Genomic DNA, 16,770 nt, shown 5'->3' on the forward strand with positions numbered 1-16,770 from the left:
CTTGGTATGTCTAATTTTCTTGAAGTGATCTCTAGTCTTTCCCATTCTATTGTTTTCCCCTATTTCTTTGCACTGATATCTGAGGAAGTCTTTCTTATCTTTCCTTGCTATCTTTTTGAACTCTGCATTCAAATGGATATATCTTTCCTTTTCTCTTTACCTTCTGCTTCTCTTCTTTTCTCAGCTATTTGAAGGCCCTTCTCAGACAACCATTTTGTCTTTTTGCATTTCTTTTTCTTGGGGATGGTTTTGATCACCACCTCCTATACAGTGTCATGAACCTCCATCCACAGTTCTCCAGACACTATCTATCAGATCTAATTCCTTGAATCTATTTCCCACTTCCACTGTATAATCACAAGGGATTGGATTTAGGTCATACTTGAATGGTCTAGTGGTTTTTCCTACTTTCTTCAATTACAATAGCTATAAAAATAGACAAATCTCTCTTCTTCCTGACTTTGAGTTGGGGAGTTTCTCCCCATTAAATTCAATGCTGCCTTTGATATTAAGATAAATATATTTTATCATGTTAAGGAAGAATACACCTACTCCTATTTTATTGAGTGTTTAGCAAGATTAATTTGTTGAATTTTTCAGCCTTTAGAGAGGTAATCATATGATTCTGTTTTGATCTATTAACATAGTAAATTGTATCGATAGATCTCCTAATGTTAAATGGTTCTCATACTTTTGGGAGGTGGCCTTTTTAAATTATTTATTTCTTTGCTGCATCAGGTCTTGGTTGAGGCATGCACAATCCTTGCTGCATCACGTGGGATCTTTCATTGTGGCTCAGGGACTCTCTTGTTGTGGTGCCTGGGCTTAGTTGCTCCACCGCATGTGGAATTTTAGTTCCACAACCAGGGATTGAACCTGCATCCCTGTCATTGCACCACCGGACCACCAGGGAAGTCCCCAAAATACCTTTAAAAAAATTTTTTTTGAATTCCTCACACTCCAAAAATTTTATTATCTGAACACTTGTCTCTGAAAAAAAAAAAAAAAGTCAAATGTGCAAATATGAAGAAGCCACTCATCAAGTGCTCCTGTTCCTTTAATAGATCCAAGTCATCTATGTGTGAAAAAAACCAGGCCCCTGTGGTTGGAGAGGCAGGGGAAATGGCCCAGAGAAAACCCCTTCCCACCAATACAAATATGAAGCTTTGTTTAACTGTAGGTCAGACAAGGGGTGGGGGGCTCTGTGCCTGAGGACCATCCCTGGGCCCAGGGAGCTCTGGGGCCCAGAGCCCCATCCAACCTTCAGGTGAGTCACTCTCATCTCTTGGGGTCACCAGTCAGTTCTGTTAATGATCTGAGATCTGTTTCTCAACTTCTTTCACAATGCTGGGGGCCAAGGCCAGCACCCCTCGTGAGGGACTGAGGGAACAGGAGGCGAGGAACAGAGATCAGGGTCACCTGGGTATGGTATGTCCTTCGAGTTTCTTAGGAAATGGCTTTCTAGGCTCAGTAAGGAAATTTGAACTCATGGAAAATGGGAGACCTTTGCCTCTACAAATCAAATTCCAGTGATCAGCAGCCTATGGCTTCCTGGCTCCATCCTTAACTCCGATGTTGTCCTTCCCAGTTTGGATGGGCCCTCTCCCCCTACGTCTCTGGTGTCAACACTGGGAGGCCCACTGGATATACGTAGCAGCCTGGGCTGTCAGGGTTATACAGACCCCAGGCTTCATAAACGCTTCGGCTGGTGAGTCCCTGGACTGTGGCAGGGTTTGCTGAGACAAAGCCAAAGGAAACAGTCCAAGGCAGGCGACACCTCAAGATTTGGGTAGAACCATACAAAACTGTCAACAATCCGCTTTTTTTTGACCTTCAAAAAACAGTACTGTTATGTCCGAAATAGTCACAGAACCAAATCTATGGTGCCACCCAGTGGCCAGAGCAAGAAAATGGTGCTTGTTTCATTAACCATGACGGTGGTGATACAAAATAACATTTCTGGAGCTTTCATTACATCCTGGGGATTAGAGTTCTAAACAAGAAATTATTTAATGCCATTGTGGTTTATGGTAACAATTACTAATTTTTATATGCTACAGACATATCTTCTGAGGTAGGCAGGCAGGTATTACTACCCCCATTTTATAGGTGAGAAACACGAGGCTTAGGGGATTTAAGCAAGTAATGTAGGATCACACCGCTGAGGGAGGCAGACCTAGGTCATACTCCTCACGTCCAGTGGTTTCCCTTCCTGCTTTAGGGAAATGAGGCTTCCACGCTGGAGATCAGAACTCTTGGAGGTCCCAGCAGAGGCTGAACCAGGTGAACACACTCGATGTCTGAGCACTTACTGTCATACAGGAGCAGAAATGTTAGAATCATTAAGGTAGGCCATTAAATAATAGGGTTTTTTTTTTAACAAATTATATTAAAAACTTATTAAAATTAAAAAACTGTATACTTTTTAAAAAGTTGATCAAGCAATTGTTGGATTAGTGAAGTTCACGCTGGAAAATTCTGTCCAAAAATTATTCAGGATTTGTGTAACTTGGATTAAATGTCTTAATTCAAATCTTCCTTTGGGGATAAAAGTGTCCTTTGAATCAAATGGCAAGGTCCAAATACCATGATAGTAATGTCACAGCTGCTTCCTCCCATCCTTGGCCTGGGGGGCTGAGAGGAAAAGCTGCTTTGTTAGGCAGTAAGGAAATGGTAAAGCAGGCAGGACACCCCACCACCACCAAGGCTCCTGAGCTGGCTGGGAACAGTGAGTTGGGAGGGCATTGTGATCGCCAGGCCGTGGGACATTGGTCAGAGCCTTCCTGGCAGAAGAGGGCCAGGGCTATTTCAGGTGACTTACTTCCAAGACATTAGAGCTTTGTGGCTTTCTAGAAGTGACAGTGTCATTTTACCGCTGGAGGGGCTGGAGCACAGACAAAGGAATCAGCCTGCTCAGGATCACACATCTATCTAGTTGTTGGCAGAGCCAGATCATTACCCAGGTGCTGACTCCACAGCCCAGCTCCTTCCAGCCCCTGGATCAGAAGGGAAGCACTGTCGCCATAACTGACCTGTGATTTGTGATCTGGGAAAATCACAGAGGACGTGAGCCAGGACTTCAGCTGTTCCTGAGCCTGCTCCACCTGAGACCTTTGTCCCATTCCAAGTGGGCCCAGGGCAGAGAGAGGAGGAGCTGAAGTCATTTCCAGCACTGTTTTCCAGTTTCCTATAGAGTCTAGTCCCGATTTCAGATGTTGACAAGGAGGAGGAAGAAAATCAAGGAGGGGGCATAGAGGAAGAGCAACAGGACTAGAGGACCAGAAGAAGAGGGCTCTGACTAGGGATGAGAAGGCCTCAAGGATTACTAGGTTATGTCTTCAGGCTAAGAAAAGGCTTTACATACCAGGCTGCTGTTATTCATGTATACCCACCTGAACATTTTTAGCTATGTACATGTATTACTTTGATTGACAATGTAGACTAAAGCAGGAAAGACTTCCAGGAGAAGGAAATGGCAACCCACTCCAGTGTTCTTGCCTGGAGAATCCCAGGGATGGGGGAGCCCAGTGGGCTGCTGTCTATGGGGTCGCACAGAGTCGGACACGACTGAAGCGACTTAGCAGCAGCAGCAGCAGACAGGAAACTGAAGAGTACCAGAGCACTGCCCTGGCAACTAGAGAGATTAAGATCCCCAGGGAGCCAGGGGGCCCAGGGGAAGGACAAACAGCACCTTCCATCTAGGCCAGAGTGGAGAAAATGAGCCCTTGTCTAAACTGTATTCAGTACTTAAAATATCTGGTATTTACTATATGCAAATAATATCTCAATAAAGTAGGTAGGGTTTGTTGTTGTTTTTTAATGTGACGGCTGCTGCCAAGCATGAAAGGGAATACAGGTGAAAGGATTCTGCTCAAGACCTTCCAAAAAACCTTTGACTGGGCACAGAGGGTGGGCGGCTCTCCTCCAGGCCAGGACACCTCTCAGGAGGCTTCATGCAACACTCTCCCGCTAGGGGGCAGTAGTTGCCACCGACCGCGCTCCGTCCACAGCCCCGAGGGTGGGCAGGGACGCAGAGGGACCCCGGAGGTGACAAGGTGCCCAGTGGCGCACTGAGCTCAGTCCTGGAGCCCATAAGTTGGGGTCGCTTACCCCGCAGAGAGACCGAGAGCGGCAGGCCCGGCGGATCTCACCTTGGGGGAAGGGAGCCTGAGCTCCAGGGGACACAGTGACCTCCTCCGGCCCTGGCTGTCGGGCAGCCCTGGGCCAGTGACCTGTCCCCCACCTGCGGAATGTAGAGGGCGGAAGCGGCACCCGCCCCTGGCCTGTTTTCAGGGTGCAGGACGCCGCGGCAGTGGCTGCCGAGAAGTTGCGTCTGGGTGAAACCCACCCTGCGTCTCCTGCGCCGCTGCCCAACCCAGCTGGCGGAGCCTCGCCGCAGCGCCTGTCTTCCCCGACTCGCTCCACCAGCAGAGCAGGTCGTCTGAGCAGTGGCAAGCCCCACCCACAGAGATCTCAGAGATCGCCCTCTGGAATGACAAAGAAGCGTGGCCTAGAACTGTTCTGCTTAATTGTCCCTCATGCTAAATAGGCGGATCTCCAGGCGTCGCCAAGGAGGGGGCTGCTAAGGGGATGAGCTGAAAAGCGGGGAGGGGAGAGACCAGCCACTGCCCACGTACCGTGACCCAAGGGCCACCGGGGAACCTCCCCTAGCCCTGGGACGACCCCGCCCCTGGGTGTGCGGGGTCTCCAGCCCTCTCCACCACACCTCCGCCCCGCCTGGCGCACTGCCTGGTTTGCCTAATTTCCCGGACCAGACCGAGGCCGCTTCGCTGAGGACACGCCGCCGGCTCCAGCCCTTTAGTCCGGGCGGCTCCCGACCTACCCCCTACCCGTGGGGCTCTTGCGGGCCCGGCCGGAGGCCGCCAGCTGGGCAGGTGCAGCCGGGAGCAGCGCGCGCTCGGTGAGTCGCCCGAGCGGCTCTGGAAGAGTTGATGGGGATCAAGGAGGAAGGAGGGAAGGTCAGGGAGGAAGGTGATTGTTTCCATTCCTAGCTTTGCTAGCTGCCCAGAGACCAGCAGAAGCTAGGGACTGGGGAGGCAGGCTAGGGAGCCACGGCCTCCACGGTTTTAGGGGCAAATTTCCCCAAACTGGGATCCACTGGCTCTGAGCACTGACCTGCCCCAGCCTAGAGACAGGAAGCTCGCCGGGAGGCTTTCTCAGGAAGAGGAAGGGAGGCCGGAGGTATCCTCCACTCTGGAGCACTAGCTCTGAACCCAGATAGAGGCCTAGACTTAAATCCTTTCCTACTACTCTGCTGCTGGGGGGTTCTGTAACTTTACTGAGCTTCACTTCCCCATCTATAAAATGGGAATATAATGCTACCTCCCAGGGTCCCTGTGAAGATGAAGTCAAAAGGTGCTGTAAAATGCTGCACAGAGAGGTCTGCATTTGCCAGAGAAGAATCACTGTTTCTGGTCTCAGGGGGTGCACTTTGGGCCAGGCCTATCCTCTCCAGTGTGAGGGGGTGGCCTCCCTGACCAGGAATCACATGGGAACAGAGACAAGAGCACTGCTGCAGGAGACCCTGCGGCACTGCGCTTAGTGGCTGTTCAGGCCTTTGCGTGGGCCGCACAATAGACAAGGACAGCTTTCCTTAAGGAGGACATCCCTCACCGGACCTTCTAACCAGACACCTCCTCAGAAAACTGAGAACGCCTGTTGAAATTATGAACACCTGAAAACTCCCTGCTACAGAGCCAAGTTCTCATTTTGCAGGTGGGAACTGCAAGGTCAGGGATGGTTACATGATGTTATGAGTTGGTAGAACTACTTTCCTCTCATCTACTCTCTCTTATGTGTGTTTAATGCTGCGTGCTGCCTTCTCTGTTAAACAAAGGATAAATGTGGAGCCATCTGGGCAGCCAGAGAAAAAGGCACTGGGGTCAGACTGGCATGCTCCCAGGAAAGAGCACTCTGCAGGGTTTACTGGGGCCCTCTGGGTCCAGGTGAGGATGGAATGCAGCACCAAACAGGAAAAGGGACTCAGGAAAGCCACCCTCACTCTCTGCCCCTGGGATGGACCCTGGATTTTGGAACAAGACCTTGCCCTAGAGGGACATGGTCCTGGCCAGTTTCGAGCCAGAGAAGACTATTATTTGCCTGTTGAGCAGGGGGCCCCTTCTCCAACACTTCCTTCCACGCAGTCTTTAAAACCTATCCCTAATACAGGATCCGGATGTGGATCCGGATCCGGAGAGGGCTGAACCTTCAGCTTGCTGCCCTTTCCTGTAAGCAACAATCTGGCAGTTCTGTCAGGAAGAAGTTTAAGTTGGAAGATAACATGCGATGGCTGCCATTCTGGGCCATGCTCCTTCACAGCTGCGTCCCCAGAGCAAGATGCTGCGCATACTGAAAGGTAGGGCACCGAGATCCAGCCCCAGGCCTCTGGACTCCGCGAGAAAGACGAGTCTCTCTGCCCAACCGTCCCGTCCTCTAGCCTCCCTGTGGTGCTCTCTGCCCCAGCCACCTTCCCACTCACCCCTACCCACCCCGCGCCCGGCGCAGTGGTTTCTGCTTCTTTGTACCCCTGCCACTAAAATGGTCTCTCCCTGCTGCCTGCACTCAGATATCCCCCACCGTGCACACGCGCGCTGGCTACCCCTGACCATGGGAATCGGGAATCAGGACCCGCTCCCTGCTCTGCAGTCGAATCTCCTCGGCCCTGGCCTTTATTCCAAACCTTCTTGTTCCCTGTACTCGCAGAGACACTGGCGAGTGGGATTTGCGGGATTTGGAACCCCGCTGGGCAGCTCCGGGCGTTTACTAGCATAAACAGGCTTGCACACTGATTGGTTTTAGGTGGGTAGTTGCCACGCCCCATGCTGTTGGCTCCGCCCCCTGGTGCTGTTGCCCTCCTCCAGCGTGGTCTCAGCCCAGGATGCCAGCCGCTGGATGAGCAGCGGTTGTCTCCTAAAGAACTCCCACACTTGTTAAGTTCAATGCCTTGCGATGTTGCCATCCGCTCCAGGGATCTCCGACTCTGTCTTTTTGACCCTAGCCCCGCAGTGGTCCCATCCAGGTGGACTCAAGGGGCTGAGATGAATCCGAATGGATCCCAGATCTGGGGGACCTCAGACAGGACAGAGAAGTGATGAGACGGCACAGTGCAAGGCCTGGCCCAGGATGTTGCAGAAATGGGCTAGGGAGAGCTTCTCAGGGGTCCAGTTTGTTTAATCCATCTTCACGACAGCCCTGAGGTAGGGTTATACTCATTTTACAGATAAATAATACATTGGAGTTGAGAGACTAAGTGCTCTTTCACCATGACAGAGCAAGAATTTGAAACTAGGTCGGCTCAATGCCAAAGCTTGTCTTAACCTCCATATTTTAAGGGTATCCTGCAAAGGAAGCAATATGAGCAAAGAATAGAGGAGACTACAGAAAAACGTCCTGTTTCTGGAGCGCCGAGCTCTTGTACACAAAGAGGTGAGAGTGGAGGCTGGAGAGATTGCTGGCGACCTTGGGGAGCCTTGGAAGTCATAATCAGGAATGTGGACTTGGTCCTGAGGGTGGTGAGGGGCTGACCACCCCGCCTTCAGAGGTTTCATACAGGAGAAAAACGCGCGCGCTCTGGCTGCAGTTCGGAGTGTGGGTTCAGGTGGGGGAAGAAAAGCAGAGAAATGAGTGTGGTCTACTTTAGACCATCTTGCTCCTCAATATTTTATTATGCACAGATAGAAAATGATTCGTTTTTAAGATGGAAGATGACTCTTGGGTCTCTGGACTCAATACCTGGATAAACTAGTTCCCTCTCTGCTGCAGGGAACGCGGGGGCGGGGGCGGGGTGGGGGGCGCGGGTAGGGCAAGTCATGGGGAGATGATATGTTCTTTTTGGCTGCCCTGTGTTTGAGGAAAGTGCAGAAGCCTAGCAGGAAGTGGATTTGGCTTCTGGAGTCAAACAGACTGGGTCCAACTCCTGCTTGCATCAACCTACTCGGTTGTTTTGAGTAAAAAAACTTAATCTCTCTAAACCTATTCTTTCATCTATAAGATAGGGATAAAAATAGAATTTTAGGGTTATGATGAGAGTAAAATGAGATAACATACTGTGCCCAGAGCATGAAAGTCACTCAGTCTGACTCTTTGTGACCCCATGGAATAGTCCATGTAATTCTCCAGGTCAGAATACTGGAGTGGGTAGCCATTCCCTTCTCCAGAGAATCTTCCCAACTCAGAGATCAAACCCAGGTTTCCCACATTGCAGGTGGATTCCAGCTGAACCACCAGGGAAGCCCAAGAATACTGCAGTGGTAGCCTATCCCTTCTCCAGTGGATCTTCCCAACCCAGGAATCGAATCAGGGTCTCCTGCATTGCAGATTCTTTATCAGCTGAACTACCAGGGAAGCCCCTGCCTGGAGCATAAGTATCTTAAAATGGCAATTCTATTATTTTTTTTATTTATTATTATCAGTAAATCTGAAGCTCAGGAAAAACAATTTCTGAAGTCATCAAAAGGAAATGGAAATCATGAAAATAAATGAGATGCCCCAAAGAGTGTGGATGATGAGGAGGAAGTACTGAGTGGACAGTAGTAGGCAGAGGAAGAGACGCCTAAGAAATGGTCAGAGGAAAAGAAGGAAAGCCGTCAATCAGAGCCTGGCGTCATAGAAGCCACACACATGACGTAGCTACACAGCCAATCCTCTGTCTCACTTCCTCCTTCTAACAGAACCTGATTTAGGGTGAGTCCTCTTCTCTGGATGTCTGTGTGCCTTAAAGGTGGCAGCCAAGTGCCCCAACTTCAAACCAAGAAATGGGTCCTCAATGGAAATCCCATTTCCCTCGCCACTGATTGGTTTAGGAAGGTGTATCTGATACCTTCTGGCCAATAGGACTTAGTGAAAAGTCAGGTGGGGGACACCTAGAAATGATTCCCTTGATTTAAAGAGATGTACATGCAAATCAAAACCATAATAAATACCAGTTCACATCCACTAGGATGACTAGAATTTAAAAAGCCAGATAGCAACAAATGTCTGTCATGATTTGGGAAATTCAGAGTCCATACTGACGGTGGGAAGCACTTGGAAAACAACCTGGCTGTCCATCAAATGACTAACTCCAGTGGAACCCAGCAGCTCCACTCCTAGATATATGCCAAGGGAAATGAAAATGTGTTTCCACACAGAACCTTCTAAGCAAGTGCTTATAGCAGCATTATTCATGATATCTAGAAGTTCAGCTCAAATATTCATCAACAGATGAATGGATAAACAAAAGTGGTATAGCCATAGAATAGAATAGCACTTGGCTATAAAAAGGGAAATCAGTACTGATACCTGCTACCACATGGATGAACCTTGGAAACATTCTAAGTGAGAGAAGCCAGCCACCAAAGACCCCATACTATATGACCCCATTCATAGGAAAGTCAAAACAGGAAACCTATAGAGACAGAAAATAGATTAGCGGTGGCTTAGGGCTGGGGTGGTAAGCAGGGGAATGGGATATGAGGTTTCTTCTTGGAGGTAAATATTCTGAAGATGATGATAATGATTACACATCTGTAAATATACTAAAATCACTGGACTATATACATTAAATGAATTGTATGCATGTTACTTGTATGTCAATAAAACTATTTTAAAAGAAGCAACAACAAAAAAAGACATACATAAAAAACATAGACTCTTCTCCACATTGTCTTGTTTGGATGGGATAGCTGCCTGCCATCTTGCTGCCTGCGTGAGGAAGATGTCTACACAAGAAAGGCAGAATCACAAAGATCACCGAGAAGCCCAGAGGAACCTTGGCAGCAGCAAACTCTGCCCGCCTTGTTATGTGATGTAATAAATTGTTTACACCATTTTGAGTCAGAGTTTTTGTTGATATTCTCCAACAATCATGTACTTTTTAATCCTCAAGGAGTTTCATATAGGAAAACAGTTGCTTATGAAAGCTTCAGAGGTGCTGGATGGGCAGGCTCAAGCTGACCCTCCAGGAACATCTAGAAGCTGCAAAACTGACCCATTGTTGGAGCCACTACCTTTGTCCCCCTGTCAGGAAGGTGGGACACAGGAAGCCACCCCTGCAACGATTAAGTTCAAGGACACAGTGCAAACACAACATTGTAAATCGACTATACTCCAATACATTTGTTTTTTAAAGAAACACAATGTATTGTGACCTTGGAACCAGCAAAGTGGCTGTGACCTCATAACCCAAAGATCTTTGCTCCCTGTCAGCACCTACGAAGCTGGTTAGTGAAACTAGAGCGCTGACTGAGAAAATTTACCCACCTCCTTGAGCTTACCACCAGAAGAGATCAATGCAGCAGGAGGATGGCCTCCCCTCGACTCCACCTTCTGGATGTCGCCCATCTAAGGCCCAATTCCTACTTCCGTCTCAGATCTCTCCTCTGAAGTCATTTTTCCTTCTGCCTGATATATATTTGTGTATACGTCTACATGCGTATATATATGTATATCTCCTTTCAAATGTCCTAGGATCTGCTTGTGAAGGTCTTTCAATTTTGGTTTACCTGAAAATACCTTTGGTTTGTCCTCATTCTTGAATTTTTTTTTTCCTAGACAAGGAAGATAGACTGGTAGTTATTTTCTCTTCTTTTTTCTTTTATCTATTTGCTTTAGTTCTTAGGGGAAGGAAGGCAGCATACATCTGGACAACTTGACTGTTCTCTTTCCCCACAGTGTGGACCAGATTGCAAGGTGGAGCCTAGACACCAGAAGGTCTTCCAACACAGACACAGCAGATGAAAGCACAGTGATGGGACATGTGGTCAAGGGGGAAAAGCAGGTGAGTGTGGATGGAGTTTCACTGGTGTGGCAGAGCTGGTCATTGGCCAAGAAGCTCTGGGTGGTCTTGGGATAAGCACAAAGGAAGGGTGCACTTCTCAGAGCCACAGCCCAGGAGAATATGTACCTGCCCCCAAGAAGGCACAAGCAGTGCCCACACAGCCCCTGCCTAACTGACCTGTGACTGTTTTCTTTCAGTGTATAAATATTCTCTTTCATGAAGGCCTACTGCCGATGGCCACTTCTGATACCGAGGGGCTAGAGTTCAGTACGGGAAATAGAAGCCAATAGAAAGAGAAGCTAAACAGGCAGTTAGGTACTAAAAATCAGTAGGTGCACTGGAAGAATAGGCTATAGTTTGGGCTGTCAGGAAAGACTCTGAACACCCAGAAATAACTCTCTGGAGGAGGTACCATTTGTGTGACAGGCAAGTATAAAGGCCACCTCAGAACTCAGTTGAACAGCGATGTTGCTGAGAGTTGGGATGCTGCCGTAACTGCTATTACACCCAAAGCTGGGCTGGACACTGGAGAGCTGAAGTTGCTACAGGAAAACCCCATGTCTGCATAATCTTGTTTGCCAGGAGAAAGAAACATGGCCTGTTTCACCTCTGCTTTCTTCTTTTTTTTAATTGGAGGATAAGTGCTTTACAACGTTGTGTTAGTTTCTGCTGTCCAACAAAGTGAATCAGCTACAGGAATACACATATCCCCTCCCTCTTTTTTCCTTTAGCCCCACTGTGTGGTTTGAGGAACTTCCCTGACCCAGGTGGAAACTGTGCCCCCTGCAGTAGAAGCCCGAAGTCTTAACCTGCAGACCACTAGGGAAGTCTGACATGTGCTATCTAAATTCTTAAAACCTAACTTGCATAACCCAACTTCAAGGGGATCTACAAAGTGTAGCTTTTGGTTTCCCAGCCTTTCACGATGTCAGAGGATCCTCTAGAAGGAGATAGGAATCCCTATAGTCAAATGGCAGGCGATGTAGGGGCCTGCAATGCCATCTAATTAGGTTAATTGGGTTTGACAGATAGAAAATCAGGCAGCTCTTGAGAGGGCTGTGTCAGGACACCAGTGGTGAGAAAAGCCAGACCTTGTGGTGAAGAATAAGACATGAGCAATGAATTCAGCAAATGTGAATGGGTTGAGGTTTCCTGCGAGGGGAAGGGGAGATGGAGGAAGTAGATAGAGGGCACATCCAGTTTCAGGGAGAGTTTTAGTTGCTTGTTTCTGTAAGAATGGTAGAGAATCAAACACGTTTATGGATGGAAAGGAAGGTGCCAACTGAAGAGAGCAGAGGGAGCAATAGATACATGATGGCTGGAGAGCTTGCCGCTGGTGGAAGCGGATGGATGCTCTGGATGTCTGGAAAGATGCTTGTGATATTTTGCTAAGTGACAAAAGCATGCATATTATAAAGCAAACATTGTAGGATTCTTTCCTGTTTAAAAAATATATTAGGTACTTTGAAAACACTCACTGAATTGTTAGATAACCCTAATAGAGACCAAAATAAGTTTTTGCAAGGCTGCACCACGGAGATGGAGCAGCCCCAGCCAATGGCATTAGCTTGGGCAGAATAAGAGTGAAGGAGAGTGGGCAAAGCTGGGATGGAGGACCACAGACTTCTGCAGGCCGCGTGGCCACAGGCTGGCTTGCTCCGTAGGCCTTGTGCTCAAGTTGGGATCCCAGCTCACCTTTGCTCCCACGTGCTGAGAAGCAGGCAGCCAGCAGTTGTTCTTGAACCAGCCTCAGAGGCCTAGACATAGCATCTCCCCATCGCATCCAGCCTCTACTGTTGTGGAGCCATTCAGGCTCCCCATAGTCGTCTGGGGCCACATCCTGAAAGAGCACCGGTGTGACTGCTGTCCAGTCCTCTCGTGTTGGCTTCCCTGGTGGCTCAGACAGTAGAGCGTCTGCCTGCAATGCGGGAGACCCAGGTTCGATCCCTGGGCTGGGAAGATCCCCTGGAGAAGGAAATGGCAGCCCACTCCAGTACTCTTGCCTAGAAAATCCCATGGAAGGAAGAACCTGGCAGGCTACAGTGCACGCGGTCGCAAAGAGTCGGACACAACTGAGTGACTTCACTTTCACTTTCTTCTCATGTTTCCTGTCCCCCCACCCCAAATCATGATCACAAAGATTCACTGACCAAGACTGACATGTAAGTACATGACTTCCACGAAAATAACTTGAGATGGCTTTAACGTAGCTTTACTCGAATCTGTCTTACCCCTCAACATGGCTATTTCTTTTCTTTTCTTTTTAATTGAAGTATATTTACATACAATAGTATGTTAGTTTCATGTGTACAGCAAATTGCATCACATAAATATACTTTTTATTTCAGATTATTTTCCATTACAAGGTCATTACAAGATATTGAATATAGTTCCCTGTGTTATACACTTAATCCTTTTTGCTCATCTATTTTATGCTTATTAATTTATATCTGTTAATCCCAGATTCCTAATTTATCCCCCTCCTTTTCCCCTTTGGTAATTGTAAGTTTGTCTTCCATGTCTGTGAATCTGTGTTGTATGTAGATTCATTTGTATTATTTTTTGGATTCCGCATATAAGTGATATCATATAATATTTCTTTCTCTGTCTGAATCTGCTCAGAACGACGTTCTGTAGGTCCATTCATGTTGCTGCAAATGGCAATATTTCATTTTTATGGCTAATATTCCATTTTATTTATACCACATCTTTATCCACTCATCTGTTGATGGACACTTAGGTTGCTTACATGTCTTGAATATTATAAATAGTACTGCTACAAACATTGAAGGGCATGTGTCTTTTTTAGTTACAGTTTTTATCTCTTCTGGATAAATGCCCTGGAATGGGATTGCTGGATCATTGGTAGCTTTATTTTTCATTTTTTAAAGTGAAAGTGAAGTCGATCAGTCGTGTCTGAATCTTTGCAACCCCATGGACTGTAGCCTACCAGGCTCCCCTGTCCATGGGATTCTCCAGGCAAGAATACTGGAATGGGTTACCATTTCCTTCTCCAGGGGATCTTCCTGACCCAGGGATCGAACCCAGGTCTCCCGCATTGTAGGCAGAGGCTTTTACCTCTGAGCCACCACCTCCGTATTGTTCTCCATAGTGGCTGCACTAATTCACATCCCCACAAACAATGTAAGAGGGTTCGCTCTTCTCCACATCCTCACCATCATTTATCATTTGTAGACTTTCGGTGATAGCCATTCTGACTGCTCTGACATGGTACTTCATCTTTTCTGGTTTAATAATTAGCAATGTTGGGCATTTTCTCATATGCCTGTTGGCAATCTGTATGTCTTCTTTGGAGAAATGTCTATTTAGGTCTTCTGCCCATTTTTTAGATCAGTTGTTTGTTCTTTTGATATTGAGTTGTATGAGCTGTTTGTATATGTTGGATACTAACACCTTGTTGGTCACATCATTCACAAATTTTTCTCCCAGTGTCGGTTGACTTTTCCTAGTTTCCTTTGCTGTATGGAAAGCTTGTAAAGTTTGGTTAGAGACTAAGCTTAGAAAACATTGATATAATTTACATCAGAGAATGTTTTGCCTATGTTCTCTTCTAGGAGTTTATGATGTCATGTCTTATATTTAAGACTTTAAGCCATTTTGAGTTTATTTTTGTGTCTAGTATGAGGATGTGTTCTAACTTCATTGATTTACATGAAGCTGTCCCAACTTCCCCAACATCACTTGCTTAAAAGACCATCTTTTCTCCATTGTATATTCTTACATCCTTTGTCAATGATAAGTGACCATAGGCGTTGGGTTTATTTCTAGGCTCTCTATTCTGTTCCACTGATCTATATATCTTTTTTGTGTGTGTGCCAATACCAGTCTGTTTTGATTATGCAGCTTTATAGCATTATCTAAAGTCTTGGAGGATTATGCCTTCAGCTTTGTTCTTTCTCCTCAGGATTGCAGTGGCGATTCTGGGTCTACTGCAGTTCCGTATAAATTTGAGGATATTTGTTCTGATTTTGTGAAAAATGTCATGGGTATTGTGATAGGGATCACCTTAAATCTGGGGATTGTTTTCTGTAGTATAGAACATGGTTATTTCTTGTGCTAACCTAATATATATACATACATACATTTATATACATATATATACATACATCGGAGAAGGCAATGGCACCCCACTCCAGTACTCTTGCCTGGAAAATCCCATAGATGGAGGAGCTTGGTAGGCTGCAGTCCATGGGGTCGCTAAGAGTTGGGCATGACTGAGCGACTTCCCTTTCACTTTTCATTTTCATGCATTGGAGAAGGAAATGGCAACCCACTCCAGTGTTCTTGCCTGGAGAATCCGAGAGATGGGGAAGCCTGGTGGGCTGCCGTCTATGGGGTCGCAAGAGTCAGACACGACTGAAGCAACTTAGCAGCAGCAGCATATACATACATGTGTGTGTATGTATATATATATATATATATATATATATATACATACACACACACACATATATGCTGTGCTGTGCTACTGAAGCCGCTTCAGTCATGTCTGACTCTTGCGACCCCATGGACTGTAGCCCGTCAGGCTCTTCTGTCCATGGGGATTCTCCAGGAAAGCGTACTGGAGTGGGTTGCCATGCCCTCCTCCAGGGGATCTTCTCGACCCAGGGATCGAACCCTTGTTTTTTACATCTCCTGCACTGGCAGGCAGGTTCTTTACCACTAGCGCCACCTGGGAAGCCCCCATATATATATAATATCTTGTCTTACTATTTTATGTGCATTGTAAGTGTGGGGTCATTTTTAATCACACTATTGGCTCCAGGTGTTTTGTCTTTAGGTGAAGGTAGTGCCTAATCATGTGAATTCAGGCTGAAAACCTATATGAGGGTAGGATCAGGAATACAGATTCTCAGGGGAGATCCCCCACCCCAATTTGATTAGCATCAGAATCCAAGAAAGGCAGTTTCCCTGAGAATTTGGACCCACCTGAAAACTTTAAATGTTGGAGTTATCAGATCTAGCATATCAAATAAGTATCCTTAATATAATAAATAAAAGAGAACCTTGAAAATATGACAGAAGACCAAGCAGGTGTGGAATAAAATGAAACAACTACAAGAAGTGAGAAATTGAAACTTTAAAGTCAATAGGTTTACCAGCTGATTAGATATATAGGATGATTAGGGTTATGGAAGATAGAAGAACTTACCTGAACTATAACCCAGAGAGGCAGAGAGATGGAAAATATAAACTAGAGCTCTGAAAGACACAGAAGATAGACCAAGAAGGTGTATCATATATTCAATCATAATTCTAGAGAGAGAACAAAGATGAGGGAAGAGGCAATATTTGAAAATATAGCACAGAACTGCTTTCTGTAGATGACAAAGCACCCTAATCCAGAGTCAAGAAGCTGACAAAATTCCAACTATGATTTTAAGAAATGCACACTCAGAATCATCATAGAAGAATTGTAGAACACTATATTAAATATTAAGACATTAAATAATGTACTGCATTTTATAACATAATGGAAGTTGAATATAACTTTCAAAGTGTTAGAGAAAAAGGAATGAGGAAAATAAAAGCCAGTCCAAAAGAAGGCAAGACAAGAGAGAGAAACAAAAGATAAAAAGGCATGAAAAAAGAAAACACAGTATAAGATGGAAAAAATAAATATATCAATAATTGCACTAAATTTAAATATTTTGACATAAAGCTGCATTTTAAAAACAAACATTGTCAGACTGAGTAAACAAAATCCAGCTATTTGTTCTTTACAACAGACATAATTTTTAAAATGTACAGAAAATTTGAAAGTAAAAATGGTGGGAAATGAAGTACGAGGTAAATACTAAATAAAAGGAAGATCATATAGCTATATGAGACCAAATATTTTAAGCGAAAATATTTTTAAAATAATTTAATTAATTAATGTGTTTGGCTGTGCTTGGTCTTCACCGCTGCAGGGGCTTTCCTCTAGCTGCGGTGAGTGGAGGCTACTCTCTAGTTGCGGTGCAAGGGCTTCT

General features: G+C 46.1%; 1 protein-coding gene across 9 annotated transcripts in view; it reads left to right on the plus strand.

Moving 5' to 3' along the window:
• The first annotated feature begins 3,926 nt into the window (after window positions 1-3,926).
• Window positions 3,927-16,770, plus strand: part of PIGZ (phosphatidylinositol glycan anchor biosynthesis class Z) — a 29,693-nt gene continuing 16,849 nt past the window's right edge. For 7 of the 9 annotated variants that reach the window (XR_005722741.1, XM_040249743.1, XM_040249714.1 and 4 more), the window contains exons 1-2: window positions 3,927-4,921; window positions 10,672-10,777. The gene's annotated coding sequence lies outside the window, so the exon portion shown is untranslated. Of the gene's footprint in view, window positions 4,922-4,954; window positions 6,377-8,321; window positions 8,704-10,671; window positions 10,778-16,770 lie in introns of those variants that run through there. The other 2 variants (XM_040249723.1, XM_040249732.1) reach the window with 2 other exon arrangements.

The sequence above is a fragment of the Oryx dammah genome, unplaced genomic scaffold, assembly GCF_014754425.2.
Source record: "Oryx dammah isolate SB20612 unplaced genomic scaffold, SCBI_Odam_1.1 HiC_scaffold_2, whole genome shotgun sequence".
NCBI lineage: Eukaryota > Metazoa > Chordata > Mammalia > Artiodactyla > Bovidae > Oryx > Oryx dammah.